Genomic DNA, 23,943 nt, shown 5'->3' with positions numbered 1-23,943 from the left:
GTATTATACCTTGTACCCAGCAGGCTCAGCCGAACAAAATACTTTGCAATAATCTTTGCATTTACTCCATAAGCTGCTCATGCGAAGCGCATTTTTGTGACTTCGTACTACCTGTCCTTTATTGCACCATTCTGCTGAGCTTTTTACTTACTAAACTGGCGAGACTCCTGCTTCCATTTAAATATTACAGCAAACATCACTTCATGCCGCGGTCGATAGCCTCAGATTAAAAAAAACACATTTTAAAATTATTTCTATTCCACATCTGTGAACGGAAACTTTATATCCAGCCTTGAAATTAATATCATTACATTTGTAGAGAATTATCCTTCGAGAAATAAATATACCTCTTATAATGTAGGCAGGTCACAATATGTTTGAACTGGACCATTTTATTTCATTTGGGACTATGCCAATGTTATCAACGGCTTTCACGCTTCATTTTAAATTTCTATCTTAATTTTGCTTTTGATTACCGCTAGCTTTGTGAACTCAAATCATATTTAAGTGTTCTCTTGACACAGTATCATTAGTTTAAAAATAAACTGGGTAAGATTGTTTAAATTTAGAACGTTTTTTTATTTTTCTAAAAATGAAAAATTTATATATTTTATGCAAACAATTTAGGGTGAAATAGTCTCTACTTGTACCTATCGCAGATACATCTTATTATAATATATTGCTGACAAAAAATATGACGCTTTGGAGAACAGGATAGCGTTCTACGGAAATTTGGTAGATTAAAGATTATTTAGTAATTATTAGAAATCAATCGTTTCAGACATTCCTACGGAGTAATCATAGAGGACGCTTGAAGAAGGTAGATCGTTAAAGATCTTGCAGTCTGCACAAAAAATAAATTTGTGAAAAGGGATGATAATGGTGCGGTATATAATTTGCCTCATTGTCGAATCCTCCTTGACTTACATTAATATCAGCATAGTTTTTTGCGACTAGACGCATACTTTCCCGATAAATAAGTATTTATAAATATCAATTATGTAATTACTCAAAATGTACATAGTTATTTGGATAGGTACTTAGATCAACTATATATTTTTTATTTTTTTTATCGGTTGTACATTGTTTAAAATATAATAGTAAGAAAGTTTTTCAGTTGTTTTTTTGCTATGAATAAGGAAAATAAAGAATACTAACAAATGAAGCATTAAAAAATATATACTCCACTATGGAGTCTATATTAAACTCGTTTTTCAAGCTATTCATTAAAATACCACTTTTCATACTATTAAAAAGGTGATTTATGGGACGTATCCTTTTGTATTTTAGACACGGAAATAACTTCACAAAATCCTCAGTACGTTATTACAAGTTCCCGGCTGTAGCAGTAGCTAGATTATGTTCCACACATAACAATAAACATCGTTTGTTTTGAAGTTTTATACAGCAGTTACGTGATGTTTATTTTACAAATATAAGCTTTATAAAAAAAATCGAATATTTATAATTGAATTATTTTTGTATTTCGTTTTTCACATTTTCTCGTATTCGATCTTACGATTTCAAAGTTTTTATCGGTTTTTCAAGTATGAATTTGTATTTTTAACAGTGTGTGATCTACATATATTATGTTCTTTCAGTTTAAAAAATATTCAAGAAGTTTTTATCTTTTGTTTCATATTTCCTCCATATTTTAGAAAAATAATTATAAGTATTTTAATTTGCAAATGACATCCATTTAAATTTTATTAAGAACTAATAATGAATATTACAATTCTAAATGTTTACTGCATTTTTTTTTCTAAGTTTTCACCTTTGTGATTTCATATCCGCCATTTGTTTGCCTCTTTCAGTGGTTAGTACGTTACGCTCACATATTAAAGTATGAGTTCACGTTTTCAATTAACTAAATAACTCTCATTGAATACATTTTTGTTATTTTCTTGGGTTAACCTTTTCTTTTCTTTTCTTTTATTACTTTCTTATTTCATTTACATTTTTTAGATCTTAATTTTAATATGTACTTTTAATTTTCTTATTTTTTTTTTTTTCTGTAGATATGAATCGAAATTCTTGATTTACTTTACTTTGTTCAATTTATTTTTTATCTTGTTTTGATAACATTTATGAGCACACACTATTTATATATGTGTTTATTATTTATTTAATTTAGAATATATTTCAGTAAATTACTATTCTTCAATTTTAATTGTATTTTTTTACTCTATTTTCTTACTTTAAAAAAATAAACTTTAAACTATTTTTTATGTTTATTATTTTATACGTATACAGTATTGTGTCTGTACTCTTCTTATTTGATTATTAATGAAAACTACTGAGCACCCGATGACAAACTATTATTGAATAGTTTATCGGGACAAAATATATCTTAATCCTTTGTTTTCTTGATAATGTATTAATATTGTAATAATATGTATATTTTATTGAAAAAAGACTGAAAAAAAAAGAACTAAAACAAATGACGAACCACTGAAAAGCGATTCAACGAGACTTTTTGCTTTCGTTTTATGCTTTTATTTTACAATAAGAACATCTATCAGTTTCTCAATGTTATGTTTCATATTTTCCCGTGGATTCAACCTGTATTATAAGCCGCTAAATAATTGTATTTAATTTATCAAGGATATCAACAGCAATACCGAGAATTAAAAATAGTATAAATGAAGAAACATAAAATAACATGTTTCAAATACAGTAAATATCAACAAGTATAGTGTGTGTGTGCGCATGTGAGGGTATGTGAATAAGTATGTGTTTAATATTGTAAAAATGTAGTGCATAAGATATTTGTATTTAACTGACAATAGCGTTTAGTACAAGTTGAAATATCACCAAAGACTTGAAGGCTAGAATTTAGTATTGATTTGGGAGCTCGCATTTTGAATGTCGTTTTATTATAATGGAAATAGTCAATAAAATGCATGTTTGAATTATACTCTCGAGCAAAGCATACAGGTGGAGACTTCTGGGCATAGTTTGTGCGAACAGATGATACATGGAATAAACAGTTTGACGTGAGACAAGTACGGTTGCCAGGTAATTAATTGATTTTACCATTTAAATTCATTGAAAAAATGAGTAATATCAGTTACAAATATTCCTATGTAGCATCGAGTCGAAATTGACGTAACTATTTATGATTATGAATAACAATAACCTTAATATGTTATATAGTTCGATTATTGTAGAAAAACAAATTGTTCGATTACAGTAACTGATTACTCACATTACTAATTGTTTAGACCTACTCAGGAACAGAATCCACCACAATGTATGATCGATGCGATCTTTCCACCCACTATTAGCGTGTATTGTAAATTGGCCTGTCTTCACCGAAGAATGGCTGACTCTAGGTTCTAGAGTGGAGGGTCCCTTAGTTGATGACGTGTACATTTATTACGCCTCCGACGAAACGTTCTTTTTCCGGGGTGAAATACGGTCAATTGAGTTTTAGTTTTGACAGAAGCAAAGACGTTTAAATTTGCATGATCAATGAAATTAATTTCCGTAAAAATTATTGTAAAACTCTCAAAAAAAAATCTAATTAATCAATTTATTTTCTTGGTGGAAGTTCATCGCAATTAAAATAAATTATAACTTAACACACTGCGTAAAATTTTCCATTTATTATTTGTCCAGTCGGATAAAGATGACAGTTCTGTTTGTAAAATAGAACCAGAAAACTAGACAAGTGTTTTCGACTCGATGGCTACTCTCATCTTGTAAAATTCCTGAATAAAGTAGTTGAGTGGAGATAAGTCCGCCTCGTTGTGTAGTGATTGGCGCGTTCGCTTATCATTCTTGAGATCCTGAGTTCAATCCCTGACGGGGTGGTTGTGAAATTCTAGTTTTAAAGGGCGCTCTACACTGCAACGTTTAATTATTCCTAGACTAGTATCTGAAGCGTGGGGTTGATTGATCACCTTACCTTCTATATAGTCAAATTAACAGAGAAGGCAATATGAAGTTTGCCTTTTTATATTGCTTCTCAATAAATTTAAGTAATTATTCATTTATAGTTTTTAAAATTCTCTAATTCAGCTGACTATTAAATTTACTCAACAAATTGTATCGACTTTTATAATTCTAAATAGATTGTAGATAAGTAATTAATTTTCTTTGTATCTTTGTCAAACCCAGTAGAGATTTTAATAGTCATAGACCGCCTTGGGAACATAACGCCGATACGGATGCATAAACATTATGGGAAAATAAAATGGAAAACTTCAATTATTTCGGTGACAGAAATATTACGAGTATATTTATGAGCTATATAAAATTATTATGGGCAATTATGTGACCGCGTATTAATTTCTTGTTTCAATATTTATGCGATGTTAGAAAATTATTTATTAAATACTAAGCGGAGGCTGACATCCATTCATTTTAACCCTTTAATGCGCAAGTTAAAAAAAATAAAAAAAATAAGCATATTTTCACAGCTTTTTAACACAGTCAAAAACTATTATTTTTCCCTCCTATATATATATAGACCTTCATCACCGTAGGATACATAGTATTTACAAAAAATACATCAATTACACGCAGAGTTAAAGGGGATTCAAACACCACCATGTCCGAACATGCACTAAAATAAGGTTAGTAATATTTAGCAATATATTGCAGAATGTGAGGGGGTGGGGGTTTGGAAGCGAGAGAGGGGGGGCTAAAAGGGTTGAGAGTTACACGGTTGGTTAATTTTTAAATCAGAAAGTGGGCAATATTGAAAAGATATTTGATTATTTATTAGGGGAATATTACGAGTATTTTGTCGGCCTCGTGGTGTAATGGTCAGCGCGTTTGCTTACCATGCGAGAGGTCTCGGGTTAGATTCCTGACACGGTTGATATGAAATATTTATTTGAAAGGGTGTTTTTATACTAGAATATTTCATAGTCCCTGGACTAGTACCTAAAGCGTAAGACTGATCATATTACCTTCATGTAACCAAAAATGATTGAAATACGCTGCGATTGGTGTACCAATACAGTGCCCTATTAACCATTCGGCGCGGAGAGGAAATTATGATGATGATATTATTTTTCAAAGGTAATGCTTTAAACATTAATAAAAACATACCACTTTTTGATTGTGACCTCCTGCGAAATAATAATCCGCCCCGCGTTTTATTTGCATAATTAGAACGCAAATCTACTGAGGAATGTCGGAAGATAAACTCAATCTACAATTTATTTATTTATCTTAATACCCGAGAAAGTAAAAGAACACGCTCACTCCATTTCACACTTCATTATTTGACAGCTTCCATTAATTTATGGCACTTTTCTCCCCCTCGTGTTGGGTGTCTACTCTACACACTTTTCTTAACACAATTTCGTTAATTTGATTTACATTTCAAAACGTAGTGTTTTCCACTTTCTCTACCCCGCACTACCCACGCATCACGCTCGCGTTGTAACTTGAGTTTAAGTCGGGAAAATTATCTTCGCCTTTCCCCAAAATGTAAATTACACATACTCTGCTCTCGAGACTCACTTATCATCACCATACCTCCGTTTACACCTCACAGTGCATAGATCAGCTGTTATTTATTTGATTGATTTAATTTGCTCTGCTGTGCTTGAACTAATTCAAATTCGAATACCTGGTAGATGCACTAGAAGTAAGGAATTATTATTTTGCAACAATTCGCGGACCAACTTTGAAATGTACTCTCCTATACCCCCCAGGATACAAAAGTATGTAAATGAATTAGAACAAATATTCGATATCTTCAATACAAATTCTGTTCATGAATTAAAACGAATTCTCACTCGTTATTTGTTAGAAAAATAATGGATTTATTTAAACATATATTATTAAATTTAACTTTGTTTCCTGGAATATGTGATATTTTATTTCTTTATTTAATAAGTTAGACATAATTTTAAATTGTGCATTGGTGGATTTATTGCCAGATGGCAACTTCTTCCAACCAACTGATGATGATGATTTCACTAAATAGAGGTATTATTTAGTAATTTAACTTTTTTTAATTTTTTTTTATTGCTCAAAAAACTTTTATTTTTTAAGTACTAATGTTGTTTTAATTTTTTTATTATTATTATCTAGTTATTCTCAACTTTACTGTGTTATATTTATATTTAGTACATAAGATTTTCTCATGGTTATTGCTATCTTTTATTTAGAAATGTTATTTTTCTTTTTAACTTTTTGTATAATATGTTTACTAAATTGTTTAGTTTTAATTATTCTTTTATTTCATACTATGTAGGTACTACATGATCATTGTGCACTGCTGTGATTTTTTCTGTATTTTTTTTTTAAAGGTTCTTTGAACCGTTGGTGTATAAAAAAATAAATAATTTTTTTTTTCAGTGCAATATCAATTTTTAAGCAAATATTCCACGCGACCTAGGAATCGGACCCGGGACAAACATGGTAGACAAATGCGCCAACCACTTATCTTACGAATTGGACTTGAATTTGCACCCGATTTCTGTTTTCAGGATTTTTACCTGAGAATTTAAAACATCCAGGATTCTGATTATATTTCACATACAGAACTGTATTCTAAATTTTCCCGGATACACGAGGAAATGAAAAGTTCCTAGCCGTAAACATGAAATAATAAACGCATGTTACAACATACCCCGTATTGTGAGGTGAGCCTTTATCACATGGGCGGTGATATGTTATCACTCCTGCATCGTACCTAACTATTTAATCACTCTGTAACAGTATTCTTCTTTCAAAAGATTCAGTGTTGTGGAAATTTTATCGTTACCTACTATGAAAAGCTCACAGCCATTATGTAGCTTATTCTTGAATAATAGTGCGCAATAAATCCCCCCCAGGCCCTTTTCACTTCTTCCCCACCATCTCTACTCTGTATACCCCTTTGTGCCTGGTCCTATTTCTAAAGGTCACATACACAAGTCATAATTACTCTGCCATCAACTCAGCATACTGCAGGAGGATGGTTAAGGTCAATTTGGAAATAAAAATTGATATTCGATTTAAAAAAGAACGGAACACATCTATAAAACGTAAAGGGAATATAATATGAATTGATTGATTTTTATGCATCATTGAACCGATAAAAGAACAAGGAGTATTGTGTATTTGTATTAATATTTTTTTAAATTTTTAAATTTATTTATCAAAAGCATACAAAAATTATCATATAAATTATAAAGCCCTACTGAACTGCATAAAATGCAGTTCGTCTGCAGGTGCTTATAGTTAAGTTCTAATATTTATACGTAATCGTATCTCTTAAATTTTTTTAACATACAAAAACTCTTATTACTATGGAAAAAAATAAAAATGTATATTCCCATGTACATCGAAAATAAATAAATAAATAAAATATTTTTTTTTTAAATTGTCTAAACAAAAAAGAAACACACAAAAAAAAATCAATATAAAAAACCCCGTTCTAAAAGCCAGATTTTCAGCAGACGTCTTTCTCTTGAGCCAGATAAGTTTTTTTGATTTTTATATTTAATTGAAGCATATTATTCATGTTTGGTATATTGTACTCAAGTGTTCTTTTCCCGTATTTATTATTGAATTTAGGGAGAGCTAGTAACATACAAGCTCTATTTATATTTATATTAATGTTAACAGGTTTATGCATTTTTTAATTTGTTTTATCTGTTTAATTAATAGTTAAATAATATTTTTTTTTTATTATTTACTTCCTCACTGGGTAATCCTGTATCGAAGCAGGAATTACGCGTGTGTTTTTAGATGAGTCAGCAATAGTTCAAGAAAAAAAAAATACTTGAGTCGTTAATTTCCAAAACCCGCTATCTCACTATGGCCGCCATAAGGAGATAGTAAGAATATTTACCAGTCCGAAGATGCCCATTAGAGTGTGAAAGCGCTAATTGGGTGAAAAATAAATGAAAGTGTACCAAGTATTTTTTATTTGTAACTTATATGTAAATATAAGTAACTATATCATTTAAAATATGTATTTAGAGCGGATTCTATCAATGTATTTAAAACGAGTTTTCAAAAAAAAAATCCAGGCAACTCAAAACAATCTGTATCATAAAGGACTTAAGTTGTTTAATGAGTTGACAAAAAAGATTAGGGATGCTGGGTCTATCACATCATTTCGAGGGATGGCGATTTTTGTTAAAAACAAACATCCATATACATACGTAGATAAAGTGTTATCGGAAAGCTTCTGGATTTTATAACAATGTTTTGTTTTTGTAATTATGTTTGTATTTTTTTATATTATTTATTAGTTAAAATATAACCAGGCGTTCAAATATCATTTGTAGGTACGACTATCTAAATAAATACATTTATAATTTTCTGGCTTAAACATGAGCACATACAAAACGTCTCCCAGTTGGCATCACGACATTCTGACGTCACGCGTTATTAGAAATATTGCTTCGGAACTAAGTCATAAAGAAAAAAAAAAAACTTACTTGAACAAAACCTAAATGACAAAAATGATATTAACATAAAATAAAACACAAAAATTGTGAAGAAAATCGAATAATATTTTTTACTTTAATTTGCATTAACTAACCGCACGAATTATTATAATTTTTTTTTTCTTTTTAGTCTTAAGTTTTTATTTTATAATAACCCATCGTGAATGGTTATAAAATGAATGCCGATTCAATCAAAAACATTAACCGCACATTTAAATTTCGAATACAAACATCCCAACAAAACAGAATTCATTACAAAGTTTGTATTATGCAGTTTATGTAAGATAGTGAGTAGCTTCCTAGCATTGTATACAGTATTATGAATATAAGTGAATTGTGAAGGCAAGGTTACATTGTCTACTAGGGAATGACATTTCAGTTAATAATTGTGAAACTTACAACGTAGATAATTTATAATACAATATTAGTTAGTTTGCAACGTGAGATGAGCCTCCATTCTCTTGTCAGGGTGTCGAGTGATGTGTGACCTTTGGTAATCTAAAACCGTGTATCTTCTTATTTAAATAAAAAATATAAATGTGTGTATAATGTAGATTTATCTTGTATTGATTGCATAAACTGAATATATTTTTTATTAATTTTTATATTTGAAGCACTAACTTTGTGGTTATTTTATTATATTAACATATTTTTGTTCGTTATTAACAAAATCATTGATTTTTTTTATTAAAAGACGAGAACACGATTGTTAAGGAACGTCTCAAGACATTTGCATCGGATAAGGAAATTTTATACAAAATTTATTATATCAAACGTAGTAGACACTAAAAACATGTTTAGTAAATAGAAATTAAGATAACGAAATAAATTCCTTCGTCAGACTATGGTTTACACTACAGGCCTTATAAACCTGATTTAATTTTACGCCTAAGCATAGTGGTAGAATAAGAATGGGAATACCATTCTATAATATGGATGATATTCCCACCCTTATTCTACCACTATGTTTAGGCGTAACTTTATACCAGGTTTATAAGTAAGGCCTTACATGTCCGCCTACTCGTGTAGAAGTGTCTTTTTACTGATTTTTTTCCTAATACCATGCATAATTTTTACTCTTCTGTTTGTTGTTGTTTTTGTTGATTTTGATCTAATTTAGTTGAAATTTATTTTCTTTGTTTTTTTTTTATCACAGTTATTTCAGTGCAGTTATGTTTAAGTGCCAAAAAACGTTTATTGAAAAAATATTATAATTTACTTTCAATACGAAAAAATAAAATATATTCAATAATTCATATAAGTGCTAATATTATAAAGTAGATAACTAACACTATTTAACAACGTAAAATTGGAAAGGAAATATTCCTAGCAACTTCATTACGTACAAAATATTTTTGTTCTAAAGCCACTGATACGAGTACGTATTTGCGAATAATCTTTATATATATAATTCCTCTGTACGTGTGATGTCACTGAACTCCTCCTAAACGGCTTAACCGATTTACGTGCGGTTTGAGGAGAAATATAGATCTTTGCGCTGTGCGTGTTCGTAGATATTAAAATCTTAAATCTAATATGTAAAAAATAAGTAAGGAGCATAAATGTTTTATTCATTGATCTACCAGGATTGCATTCGAGGAGAATGCATTTACAAATAAAATGAAAATGTGTTGTGTTTAAAAAAATATTGTTTTTGAATAATTACAAACAACATTCGCTTTTTATGGATCTCAATTAGATTCTTTCCTTATATTCCTTATAATTTCTTCCCATTTATTTATTTTTACTGGATTTTTGGTGATACCAAAATAATATTAACTGACATTTACATTTAACATGCATTTAAAAAAAACTCACATTTATGAATAAAGTGCACCCCTGTTGGTGAGAAGAGAAAAAAAATCACACCCAGCCTCCGAGCGGGCTGGGTGTGAAATATAGTTCGTCTCTGCAACTTTAGTTTAAAATACACTAATATGTGTTAAATTCTTATAAACATTGAGTTATGTCGCTAAGGTATGGACATGCTATAAACAAAGAGTGAGATTATTAATTTAAAGTATTGTTTTATAAATGTTATTATATTCAACGCTTTGTTCTAACCTAACCTAACCAAAATATATTCAAACGACACAAACTCTCGTGATTTTATAACTGTGCTTCTGTTAAAACTATAAAAAAAACTGTTTATTTGTAAAGATCAAGTGCCGAAATTCAACTATTTATTATAAAACAATTTCTGTATTATATAGTGCTACCTATCTATGTTCATTTAAAAATACAAATGATACCTTTTTTCCTGTATCACGTAAAATTACTCGAATATCAAAAGTAATACACAAGTTTGTCTGACATCTTAATCAAAGTAAAATAATAATAATCAGAAATTTTAGGCGGGAAACGTGCGTATAGTAATAACAAACAAAATTAAAAAGAAGCGGATATATTCCTTGGTACCTACACTCTACACTACGCACACAGATGCGTTTCTACTATCATCTCCCAGGGAACAGCCAAATGTGAACCAAGTGATTTTACAGTTATTTACTAGGAAAAAGACAATAGATCCTGTTTACTGCATACGAAAATAGAATAGGGACGAGTTTGAATTTGGGTATCGTCTATTGTCTTGTTAACCTTAATAATAAGTTAAGGAATGCTATCTTTGTTTACTTTTTTATATTATACTTTTTGTGCTGTTACATGTTCACTTAATTGCCATACTTACTAGTTCTTTGCTCAATGTATTATTATTGCGTTTCTTAAAATTATTTTTTATTATTAACTTTTTAAAATCATTCTTTTGTTGTTGAAATTCCATTTGTCGATGCGTTTTGAAGCTGCAAGACTTTTTGTGATGTTAGCTATCATATTATGTAAATGTTATCAACTATCAAATATCTAAATTTATTAAATGGGGTCTAGAATTTCAACCATCCATGCGCTCAGTAGCTGCAAGACTTGTTGCTATTTAAATTCTAATTTTATAAATTTGCTTTTAAATAGAAAATTTAAAAATAAAAATGTAAATAGGGGCTTGATTTCTTATTGTCCATGCGCTCTGTAGCTGCAAGACGTTCTGTTATCTAGCTCATATATATCATAATTGTAATATATCATAATTGGTGACGAGGAACTAGAATCCCAACCGTCCATGCGCTCTGTAGCTGCAAGACGTGTTGGGATATTTATTTATTGTACAGCGGCTTTGAGGTTATTTTCACAAAAATGGCGCTATATAAATTATCTTAACATTATTATTATTATAAGGAGCCGAGTTTGATATTTGTAAAAATAATTCCATATTTGAAATTTAATTATTTTTGGAATTCAACCATAAACAAATACCTAGGTACCTACTTATCAATTCAAAGTCTTTTCCAAGCTAATAGCAGGCAAGCCAACGTTTGGGCAGGACAACGTCTGTCGAGTCCGCTAGTATTTTATAATATTTAAAATTATCATAAATAATATAGTTAAAAATAAAATACTTAATTGATGAGTTAATGATGTTTTTTTGTGTATATGGCTCTGCACCATTTAGCCTTTTTACTAGACCAATCTAAAGTTTCTTCGTGGAATGTTCAAATATTTGTTTTCAATGATCATATTCCTGGTCTGGCATCTTCTGTGTAAACCTAAGCCAATCTCTACAATATTTTGAGTTTGTCTACATCTTTGTAGACAAAATACTGGATTTCACCCCTTAGAAAGTTATTGAGAGAAAAATACGCTCCAATTAGTAAACCCATTCAATGCTCTTCATATTCAGCATTAGGTACGGGTGCGGATAAGGGTAAATAAGAACTTATGAAATATGCTGACACAAGATACCTTTTACCCGTCGTACAAATTTATATTTATATTTTACTCTTATTAAGTTTAATCGACGGATTAACCTTTCCGGGCCTGAACGTGAAAAAATCCGCGAGTTTTTGAAGGGGGTACCAAGAATACCCCAGCTAAAATGCTATAAATACGACTAAAAAAACTATCATTACGATTGTCACGGAAGTGTTTACAAAATTGTTTTATAATACTTCTAGTTTTCTGCAAAATTTTACATTTTATCGTAAAATATTGTTGCGATAGGATGCTATATGACATCGCGCTGCTCTCACTGTGACACGTTGTACAGCACTGATCTAAATTTTCACTACGCGTTAGCAAAACGGTTTAGCGGAGAGGTGGAAAAGGGAACGCATGTTAAATGTAAAGCATGAAATCCGGATTTTTGTGGTTATTGCTGGAAAAAGCCACCAAATGGCAAAAACCACGCTGGCCAATATATCAAAGATTATTGGACTGTAGAGCGGTGCATTGTATTGTTTGCTGTTTGCACGGGGAAAAGCAGATAGATAAATGTAAATTAATATTGAAATAATTTCGTAGAAAAATATTTTAATCACTTGGATACGTTTTTAACATTATGTAAGATAATACGAAAAATTATTACACAAAAAAGTGAAAAAATATGCTACCTTGGGGACCCTATATACACGCCTTAGGCTCGGAGGGGTTATGTGGTGTTTCAATGCTATGGCGAATGACTGAAACTTATTTTTGTATATTTGGTATTAAATTGATTTGACTGGATTTATTTAATTACTTGAATATTGTTATATTTCTTCAGTACGAGTGCGTTACTCGGTAGCCCAGTGCCTCGTCGGGCGGTTACTTAGACTTAGTAATAAGTAATAATGTATCTGACCGCATTAAAACATTATCCCTTGAGCACCGAGACAAAGCGCCTCGAAGCGATTCGTGACAGCAGAAAGATTTTATATTTGTGGCTAGACAGACACGACCACTGTACGCTGTAGGACAGGTAGGTAGATAAAGCGGTAGAAAAACTTACGTGGACCGTAGACTATTGGACTCGCTTCTGCCTTCTACCGCCTGCGCCACTATTATGGCAGGTTGTTGAACTTCTCAGTTTGAATATTGACTACCTATGCACCATATCGTGACATGTTTTTAATATAAAACGTAAGGTTTGAATTCAGCCTTCTGGTATCTAATTAATGTACATCATTCAAATCAATTTGTTTTCTTTTTTATCGAAACATATTATGCACCTTTTTATAAGCCAGTTTTGTTTTTCGTCGATGCTGAATTGCGTAATAAAATATCGCCAGCCTAAAGCGAGATAAACAAGAAATTTCCGATTTTTAGATACACGTGCAGATATGTTTATAAATTAAATAAATGAATATTTTCAAATAATAAAACAGCGACCTTGGATAGTTAACCTTTGTGTATTCATAATTTACTTCAAATAATTTAATTCAGCAGACTCTTTAAATACCTCAAAGGCCGATTCCCTGAGAATATGTTTTTCAGAGAAATCTCACTGTTGCTTTGTGCTAGCGATGTCATTAGTAAAATGTTAGCTTAACGGTGAACATATTTTAATTAAATTATCAAAAGATTCATTATGAACATTTTAGGAAAATGGCGGGGCGGTACATTTTTTTAATAAAAAAAATATTTGCGTTCTTATGATTTACCCAAATATTTCATTTTGAGAGCCATTTTCAGCGAGTTGTAAATAACTCACTATTAGAAAAAAAGGGGATTAAAAAGGGGGTAGAGTGAGATTTGAACTACGGACCTTTGAGCCGCGAGTTCGAGACACTTGCCACGGGACCACAACGCGATTCGAATTTATAAATGTAATTTAATTTTCATATAATATATCAATTTTCTTAGTTGAAATGATAAATACACCGTAAAATATTCGCGATCACGGATAGTGTCTAAATTCACAACTTAAGGCTGTAGTCAGGTAAAACGAACACAAAATTAGGAAATCATACGATTTTTCCATTTTAAAACAAATGTTTTTTTCAATCGCGCAATAATTAATAAAAAAAAACAAATTTGATAAAAACAATAATTATTTTTATTAAAAATATACTTAAAAGTTTTATGTAACTAAAATATAATTACTTTTAGACCGGCAGATTACGCCATTTCAAATTTGGACTAAACTTAGGTATCTGGGATCTCAATAAATACTAAGCATAGAACTAAAATTTGTTGTAATAATTTAAAGATAATAAATTGAACATGAAAGTGGCCGAAGCCAAATTTTAATTTTTGACTTTGAAAAGAAACAAGCATTTCAAATCACCTTCATTTTTGTGACATTTTCCTTTATTTTTATTTAAAATTATGCTTCCGGTAATACTTTTAAAAAATAATTTATTGAAATACTTTAGTTGAAACCTTTTTTTATAGAATTGTATTCTATTTTTTTTTAAAAAGGAGATAATTCTGGTTGTAATATTAAATTTAAAACAATATCTTACTGATTTTTTATGACCTTTAGACCTGCCCTAATCGTTTTCGGCAAGTTCGGTTTTAGTTCAATACTTAGTATTTATTGAGATCCCAGATACCTATGTTTGGTCTAAAGTTAAAATGGCGTAATCTGCCGGTCTAAATGTAATTATATTTTAGTTACATAAAACTTTTAAGTAAATTTTTTGACAGAAATACCTTTAAAAATATTGGTATATCTAATATGTGTTAATTTTTTTTTTTTTACTATTGCGCGATTAAAAAAAAACATTCGTTTTAAAATGGCAAAATCGTATGATTTCCTAATTTTGCGTTCGTTTTATCAGACTACAGCCTTAAATGCAATTTCTAGATGTTAGTATCTACAGGGGTTTCGTCCAAAACCCATACTCTAAGCCAGTGGTCAGCAAACTCATTAGTCCAACGATCTGCAGTTAAACAATTTAGATTTTGTGAATGGTTTCTCGTTTAGCAACATATATACAAAAATCAAAAATGTTACCTGTGTGGATATTCGCTAATAAGCGGAATGGGGAATGTTGTAGTACCTACTTAAAGTGGCCACTTAATCCAGCCAATGATAGGTCATAAGCCCTGTAAACGCTCGAATATCCATAATCCTGAATTTGAAAAAATTCTACCTCATCTCTGTAGGGATATAAATAAAAATATAATTTAGATTTTCTTTGAGAGCCAAATTTCTTAATGTTTAATACAGCTTCTTATGTTATGGCGACGCACCTAAATAATAAAGTTCGTGTAAGGGCAGCAGAAAATATGCGTATTCGCTCTCCATTTCAACTAGAAATTCTTTAAATTGTCGATGATAAAAAGCTTTAGCTAAAATTGTGATGACAATATTGATCATTTAAACATTTCTTCTGGAAATGTCTGCGCACAAAGTCGTTGTTGTTGAAAGATGCAATGGTAAAGAAGTATCTTGTGATTAATTTTTGACTTCAATTTTTAAAAAAAACATTTGGCCCCATCTGCATCATGGAAACAATTTTATCTTTGTTTTCGTTTTTCCATGCATGACACGATTTTCCATAAATGACATCATTTGCAATATTCTCACCTCGTGTTGAAATTTTAATGGCAATAATCCGTAAAGTTCTTCTTTACCGGTAGACGAAATAAATCGAATGAAGGTGAAACTTGCACTGTGTGAGCCGCAGTCAAGTGTCTAAAGAGCCGCATGTGGCTCGCGAGCCCCAGTTTGCCGACCCCTGCTCTAAGCGAATAGAAAAGTGATTAATCAAACGGTAAAATGGCTTTGTAATAATTTTATCTGTTATTTAAACCAATCGACAGGTTATTAAATAAACCCTAATAGATTGGTATATAATCAATTAATTATTTTATGATACACAAAGTATGTTAAGAACGTTGAATTACAAATAAACAACAAAAAGACTATTTATAGAGAACAACTTACAAAGAGCTAATTATTTTTCATGCGAACAAGACATTGCCCTGTCCATAAGTTTCATCTTTCGAAAAGTGAACTAATTATTTTCCACAATGTTTCGAGTGTCTCCAAATGTTTGCAGACTGCCAATGACAGGTCTTAAGCCCTGTAAATGCCAAGACTTTCATATTCCCTTTTAAAAAATGTTTTCCCTCACTGTTGCAACAAATTTAGATCTTATTATTTTCCTTTTGTATAATTGTCTTTGCTACAGGGATACATCAACCGAGCTTTCTTTAGACAAATAATCACATATTAGCAAATTTATTCGATATGTTTGTAAAAATAATGAAAAAAATATTGAACTATGATTGATTCGTGCAGTCATTTACCAATTTCCCGTATAAAAGACGTAGGTATATGATTTACAATATAAAATATAAAACAATATACATACAAATACAGTATAAAACAACAGAACAACAATACAAAACATTCATTTGTCGGGCTAGCTAGAGGTTTATATGTACAAGAGGTTTATATGTACAAATAATTTAACAGCAACATGCAAATATACTAAAAAAATATTTTTTTAAATAAATAAGAAATCTTTGTGTTCTTATGATTTACACAAATATGTATTAAAAAAATTGGGGCCATTTTCAACGAGTTGTAAATAACTCATTACAAAATGTGAATCAAGTTGGGATAGAGTGGGGTTCGAACCTCGGACCTCTGATCCGTGAGTCCGCAACACTAGCCACAGGACCACAATTCGGTTAAATCAGTGTGCATATAAAAAACTTGCAGCTTGTAGCGCATAATTTTTTGGTTTAAGCTTAGTTCTGAAGATTTGCATTTTTTTATAAATACACTAAAATAAAATTAGTGCCACCTGACTTATATATGATAAATTAATTTATTTATACACACTTTACATTTTTCCCAAAGCGTCTCCACTTATCTTGTACCTTGTACCTCGTCTACCTACAACGTAATACAGTACCTAATTTATTCTTGTTTCTATACCCAGGGGATAGCTTACTCGTAATGTCTCCAGAGAAGGATAGTGAAAAAGTTTATCAGCTTTTAATTTTCGGTGCCGTCACTCTCGACGTAATTTCACATCCAACACGAGATCTCTAGAGGGAGACGCGGAAAGTTGGCTGTTTCCACCGCCGATTTATTCCTTTCCTTTTCCCGGGATACCCTTCCTGGATAGTTCCCTAAGGCGCCTCATCTCCAGGTACAGGTAGCCCCCTCTACCCGAAGGATTCAATTTGATATATTATTGAATCATATTACACGGCTACACGAAGTTTCAGGCGACAAGAGATAGGAAATATTATATATTCTAAATTTAGGGAACTGCGATCCTCACTGCAAATGTATGTTTCATTTTTTATTTTTTTTTTAAATATTTTATTTATAAATCATATGACACAAAGTATTTTACAAGTATAATACGTTGAATTACATTCCCAGGAGTTACAACATCTCAATTCGGGACATAAATAATATTAACATTTAGAAAATAACACATATTGAGAACAACAAAGAAACAAAGCAAGTTTAGCACCTTTACAACTAAATATACAACAACAATATATACGCCTAAAACCTTTTCTTACACAAGCAGAATAAATATATATAAAAAAACGCTTTTCAGAATAAAAAAAAGTAGTGAATCTACTAAGGGAGATAAGGTCATTAACATCACATGCCATGCAGATGATGCTGCCATAGTGATGATGAGAACATATCCATCTCAGTTAGTAAACATCTGGATGCCTAAGAAATGTCGTATAAAGTACAATGGAAACATAATTCGGATATACAAAACAATTTCTTTAATATTATGGCGTAACTTTATTTTATTTCATTCTAAGTTTTTTTTGGCGTCAACTTTTTCAACCTCAAATTATAAACAAACAAACAAACAAACAAACAAACAAACAAACAAACAAACAAACAAACAAACAAACAAACCAATACGCCGTTCCCCCATAGGAGTAGGCAAAAAGGACAATATCACCCTGTCTTTGCATGCATATCTCGCTTTCCACATTTATTTGTACATCTTCTCACGCACGCGCGATGATTATTCCGACTTTTGCCATGTCCATCTTCAAGTATTTGTTGGATTTGGTCTTATTTATTAGTTTTCTTTCTTTTATTATTGATTATATACATGTACGCGTATCTGTGTATGTATGTATGTATATTTATGTATGCATATATGTTTATGTGTGTATATATGTATGTGTATATATATATAAAGATGTGTGTGTATGTATATTATATTATGTATGTATGTATGTTGTATATTTACTCTTTCTTCTCCCTTTTTCTATTCCTTCCCTGTTTTCCCATTCCACTATCTTTCACTTCTAGCGAACTGTACGTTTTGTTTTTTTATATTTTTGATTCTATATGAAACCCGTAATTGGTCATGTTATTTGTTGTTTTTCTGTATGATGTATTATTTACTAATATGACTGTACAATATTTGAGTTTGTCCAAATGTTCGTAGACAAAAGACTGGATTTCACCCCCTCGGAAGTCATAAAGATTAACAAATTACAACAGGGATGGAAAATACCTCAAATAAGGGAATATGGAAGTCTAGGTATTAACAGGGCTTATGACCTGTCATTGGCTGGTTTAAGTGGCCACTTTACACACTGTGTAACATTCACCATTTTGCCTATGTTTTAACATCCTTATTTAAGGTATGAACCTTATTTAAGGTATTCTCCATCCCTGTTGTAATTTGTTAATCTTAATGACTCCCGAGGGGGTGAAATCCAGTCTTTTGTCTACGAACATTTGGACAAACTCAAATATTGTAATGAAACCAACTGGTCAAGAAGAAGTTTAAAAATTGAAAAATTGTTTTCAGGCGTTGCCTAGTATATGAAATAATTCAGTCTGATGAATCTCTTCACAACAATAAAGGTTTCAGCTCTTTAACTTCACTTAAAATAACAAATGGAAGAAGTGAATAAACATGAATGTCGAAACATAGGCAAAATGGTGAATGTTACACAGTGTGTAAAGTGGCCACTTAAACCAGCCAATGACAGGTCATAAGCCCTGTAAATGTCTAGACTTCCATATTCCCTTATTTGAGGTATTCTCTATACCTGTTGTAATTTGATAATATGACTGTGTTGGTTTAAAAAAAAATATTTGGTCGTGTCATTCTTGCTTGGTCTTCCTCGATTTTGGCACCCGTCAACATTTTTAGCCTTACTTAATGTACGAATCTCGACACTAATTTGTGCACCTTAATTTTACTTATCAATAATAAACTGTTTTTTTCGTCTCTTTGATTTTAAATTATGATTGTTGTGTACGTACTTTGGTACATATGCTAAAACTCAATATAAAAACTTTTAAATGTTTATTAAAATCGAATGATGTATCCTACGCTCCGCTGGATGAGGATATAAAATAATATTAAAGTAAATCCATTAAGAATTCCTGTGCAAATTATAATTTTTCGTAAATGATCGCCGCGTGTGTTGATTTTGTAGATTTTTAATCATTTTAAGTAGCTGGTAGTTTATTCGACTTCATGTCGTAAACATTAAGACTTGTATTTTTATTTAATATTTTATGTACGAAATATGTAAAATGTGATGTAAATGAATATTTTAGTAAATCGTTTTTGAGCGCTCTTCATTTCATGGTCAAAACATTGTGATTCTTTCAATATTTTCTTGTTATTTTTATTAAAATATTATGGTAATAGTCATGTGTGAGATTTTTCAATACTTAATGCATATTTATATGATTTTCAAACATTATCATATCAAGATGTTTATAACTTGTTATGTAACGAATATCAGCATAATTTATGTATCTCAAAACAATAAAACTTAATCATAAAAGAAATCTACGTAAAGGCACTGTTTTTCTGACTATTGTGAAAACATGCATCTGTTAATAAATCGTTGATTTCCGCAGGATGTGTATGTAAATTTGCATTCAATCGAAATACATAATTTTAATTCGGGAACATTGGTTATCAAATTTGCGTTATTTTGCCTTGCATGCAAAACGTTTTCAAAATCACAGACGGCATAAATAAATTTTATTCGAATTTTATTGCAACAGAAAATGATTTTTCTTTAGGAGGGAATGTGGAAGTATTGGCATTTACAGGGCTTATGACATGTTATTGGCTGGATTGAGTGGCCACTTTACACACTGTAATATTTACCATTCCGCTTATGTTTCAACACCCACATTTCCTCAACAATATTTTCAGTAAGTCCAAATGTTTACAAATAATGTTGGATTTAACACCCCAGGGATTGATCCTGATTGGCCCACATTAGAATATCCTTCCTGATCCAAACAGTTTAGCTAAAATAAAGTAATATAATAAAAGAAAAATTTTCCTTTTGAAATATAAATCTTGTATATTATAAGCAAGGTAAAAAATAATGTAACTCCCATATAAAAAAAATAAATTTAAAAAAAACATCTTAGGGTTGGGAGTTAAATCCAGTTTTGTCTACAAATAATTTTATTTAATTAGTATAGTACAATCAAAGGATGGAAAATATTTATAAATATAAATGTTCAAGCATGGGTAAGATTGTTAATAATTCAAAGTAGCTCAAGTGATCCCTAAAACTAGCCTATAACTGGTAATATTCTATTGGCACATATAACCCCTAATTTGTGGACTATTTTAGGCGTTTTTGTTTTATTGGATACATTAAAGTAAGACGATCAGTCATTTACTATAGACTCAAATGATGTTAAAACACTACGATTTTTTTAAAATAAATTGTTTGACACCCTCTCAAACATGCCAACCTCTACACCACGAGATCGACAAATATTTTTGATATTATTTTTACAGCTATTTCTTGTTCTGGCTGTTATTACCTGCAAAAAAATAATATATTATTGTAACTAAATGGACTAAATGAACCCGTTAATAAATAAATAAGGGCGTTATTGAACATAAGCTTTTAATTTTTTAAACCATTGTTAAAAAGTAGTATTCTCAATGGTAAAATATTTTATTGTCTGAATTTTGATTCTTCTTGTCACGGATAATCATTAACTGGTCCTACTCTTGTCGTTATTCTATCACATGTTTTGATTACTACTAAGCTCCTGCTCTGTCACGCGTATTAAATTTATGGATCCACTTTTTGTGATAAAAATTTTATGTAAACTACCTAAATTTTTACTCGGAATCAAATTCAGCGATCTCCAAATAATGAAACAAAAACATGACTCCTTTTTAACACACCGCAATTGATATTAAATTATTAAAATGTTTCGGATCAACAGGCCCGACCCCTTCTCTGGATATTATTAAAAGTTTTAACTTTGTATAAAAAAAATCTATTATTATATTTATTTATTTATTTTATTTTATTACGGGCGTAGTCTGATAAAGACTAAGGAAATCATACAATTTTGCCATTTTAAAACGCCGCGCCGTTCTTTTAAAATAGCGCCAATAAAAATACAAAGTAATTTGTTTTTAAAAAGGTCTCCGAGAATTTCGAATTTGAATTTCTTCAGCATGATTTTAGCAAAATATTCTTATTCATTTCGGCCATTTCACGACATTGGAATTTTGCTGATAACATACTTGACGAATTAGAAATGAAATGTTTGCAACCAAAATATTCTTCCTTAAAAAAACAGAAAACATTATTTCATAAAAAATGGTTTTATTTACAAAAATAAACCAATACACCCTTTCCCCGGAATGATAGACAGAAATAATAGAACGCCATATCACTCTGTTTTTGTTTACAGATCTCGCTTCCTTTACATTCATACAACTTCTCATGCACGCGCGCTAGTTATTCCGACTTTTGACATTTGACAACCTCCGAGTATTTGTTGAATTTGGTCATGCCATGTCTTATCGGTCTTCCTCGATTTCTGCATCCATCAACATTCGCATCGTAATTTTTTTTAGCCGTTCTTTCGCCGTCCATTCGCTCTACATACCCAAACCAACGCAGAACTCCTTTCTTGGTTTTGTCGATAATGCTGATCTCAGCCTTGCATCTCGACGTTTTTGCACCTATCGTACATATGCCCACTCGTTCGTCTGAAAGGCCGCATTAAAATACAGCTTTTAACAAATAAATTCAACACAATTTCATCTAAAAAAATAATTAGTATTTTTCACACTATCAATTGGACCGTTTTTGCAAGCATTTTGGAGATATCTCCAAAATATTTTCAATGCATAAATATTTTATTATAAATCTGATTTAGGGGGCTTTTGATGCCGATCGTTTTACGTGTTTATTTTTTTTCTAAAACATTGCCATTCGAACACATTTTAATAGGCGTTTTTTTTTATGCCATTGCTGTTTTCGTTTAGCATAATGTCAATTTAAATAGGCCGGATGTACGAGTAGCTTACTAGAAGATGTGATGGAAAATTATTTCATTCAAAGTGATACATCAAAATAGACGTCGAATATAATTAAGAATATATTCTGTACAATTGATCGACAGTTAAGATTACCAACATTAAATGATAATGTCAAACAATATTTTGAGGATGTCTATATGAGCTAAGTCTGTTAAGCTCCCTTGTAGATATATCTCGTATTTTGATTTATTTTTTTCAATTAGTTTTGTTTCTGTTTCACACACAGTATTGTATTGTTTATCCGCTCGGACATGAACTTAATTTTTAATGTGATAATTTATTTTTAGTCCTTCGCATTAAAGTTAAGTAAAAAAACGCCATAAAAAAAAAACATTATATAGATTGCAACAATTTATCTTTACTTTATTTAAATTTCCACCTTTTTGCAATTTTTCTTGACTTTTCCTCCCATTCACATTTGCTGCACAAATTCGTTTAACATTATCTCTTCTCTTATATTATTTTTACATGTCTGCGTTCTGTGTCATTCTTGGTCTTAATCTCGCCCATAAAACACTCCTCTTCCGCGCGTGGAAGTACAGTTAGCTAATAAAGTGCCCGCGTAAAAAATATTAACGAGAGAATCTTTTAACCAGTGATCATAAAAGTATTTTTAATATCTTTCTATTTATTTATTTAAATACTTTATATACATAAACAGTTTACATACATATGCATTCAGGCGGGCATATTGAGGGCACACCGTTCAATTTGAGATATAGGAACATATTGTAGGCATATAATAATATCTAAATGTTATTAAATATTTGTAAATAACCGCTTACCGACTTTTCTATGTCTACCGGTTAGAGACAAATATTTAATAACATGTAGTAAAATGTTTGACCACAAAGTTAATGCTTTAAATATTAATAATAATATCTATCTATGGGCGGAAGGGGGGGAGAACAATCACATAAGTGAACTTTTTTATTTTTTTTATTTGCTAATCTTGTAGTATACAACCGCAACCACGTTCACACGTGTTCCAAAACACGTAAGTCAAATAACGTTATTAAGGATAAATTTTAAAATTTACTTTATAACACACGGTAAATTTAATACAATATTTTGAGTTTGTCCAAATGTTTGTAGACAAAAGACTGGATTTAACGTCAACAGATGGAACAACTGAGGAGATGTGGATGTTCAAACATACGCAAAATGGTGAATGTTACACAGTGTTTAAAGTGACCACTTAAACCAGCCAATGACAGGTCATAAGCCCTGTAAATGCCTAAACTTCCATATTCCTCTCTCTAAAATGTTCTCCATCCCTGTTGTAATTTGTTTATAAATTTAATAGTTCTCGGCTACAAATAAGGTTTTCTCGAAGGGGAAAACTTATACCTTTGTGCTTTTCTTACTTTATGCCTTAAACGACGTAACGTTGAAGAGGTATCACCTATTGTTAGCCAAAATTCAATTCC

The 23,943-nt window shown here is 30.7% G+C and overlaps 1 protein-coding gene across 5 annotated transcripts in view; it reads left to right on the top strand.

The window, feature by feature from the left end:
• LOC148282291 (adenylate cyclase type 1-like) overlaps window positions 1–23,943 on the top strand; it is a 338,437-nt gene that overhangs the window by 228,981 nt on the left and 85,513 nt on the right. The window lies entirely within an intron of this gene.

Source organism: Micrasema longulum, unplaced genomic scaffold, assembly GCF_059751315.1.
Source record: "Micrasema longulum isolate JH-2025_06_02 unplaced genomic scaffold, ASM5975131v1 h1tg000341l, whole genome shotgun sequence".
In the NCBI taxonomy this organism is placed as follows: domain Eukaryota; kingdom Metazoa; phylum Arthropoda; class Insecta; order Trichoptera; family Brachycentridae; genus Micrasema; species Micrasema longulum.
This window is presented reverse-complemented; position numbering and strand designations above follow the sequence as displayed.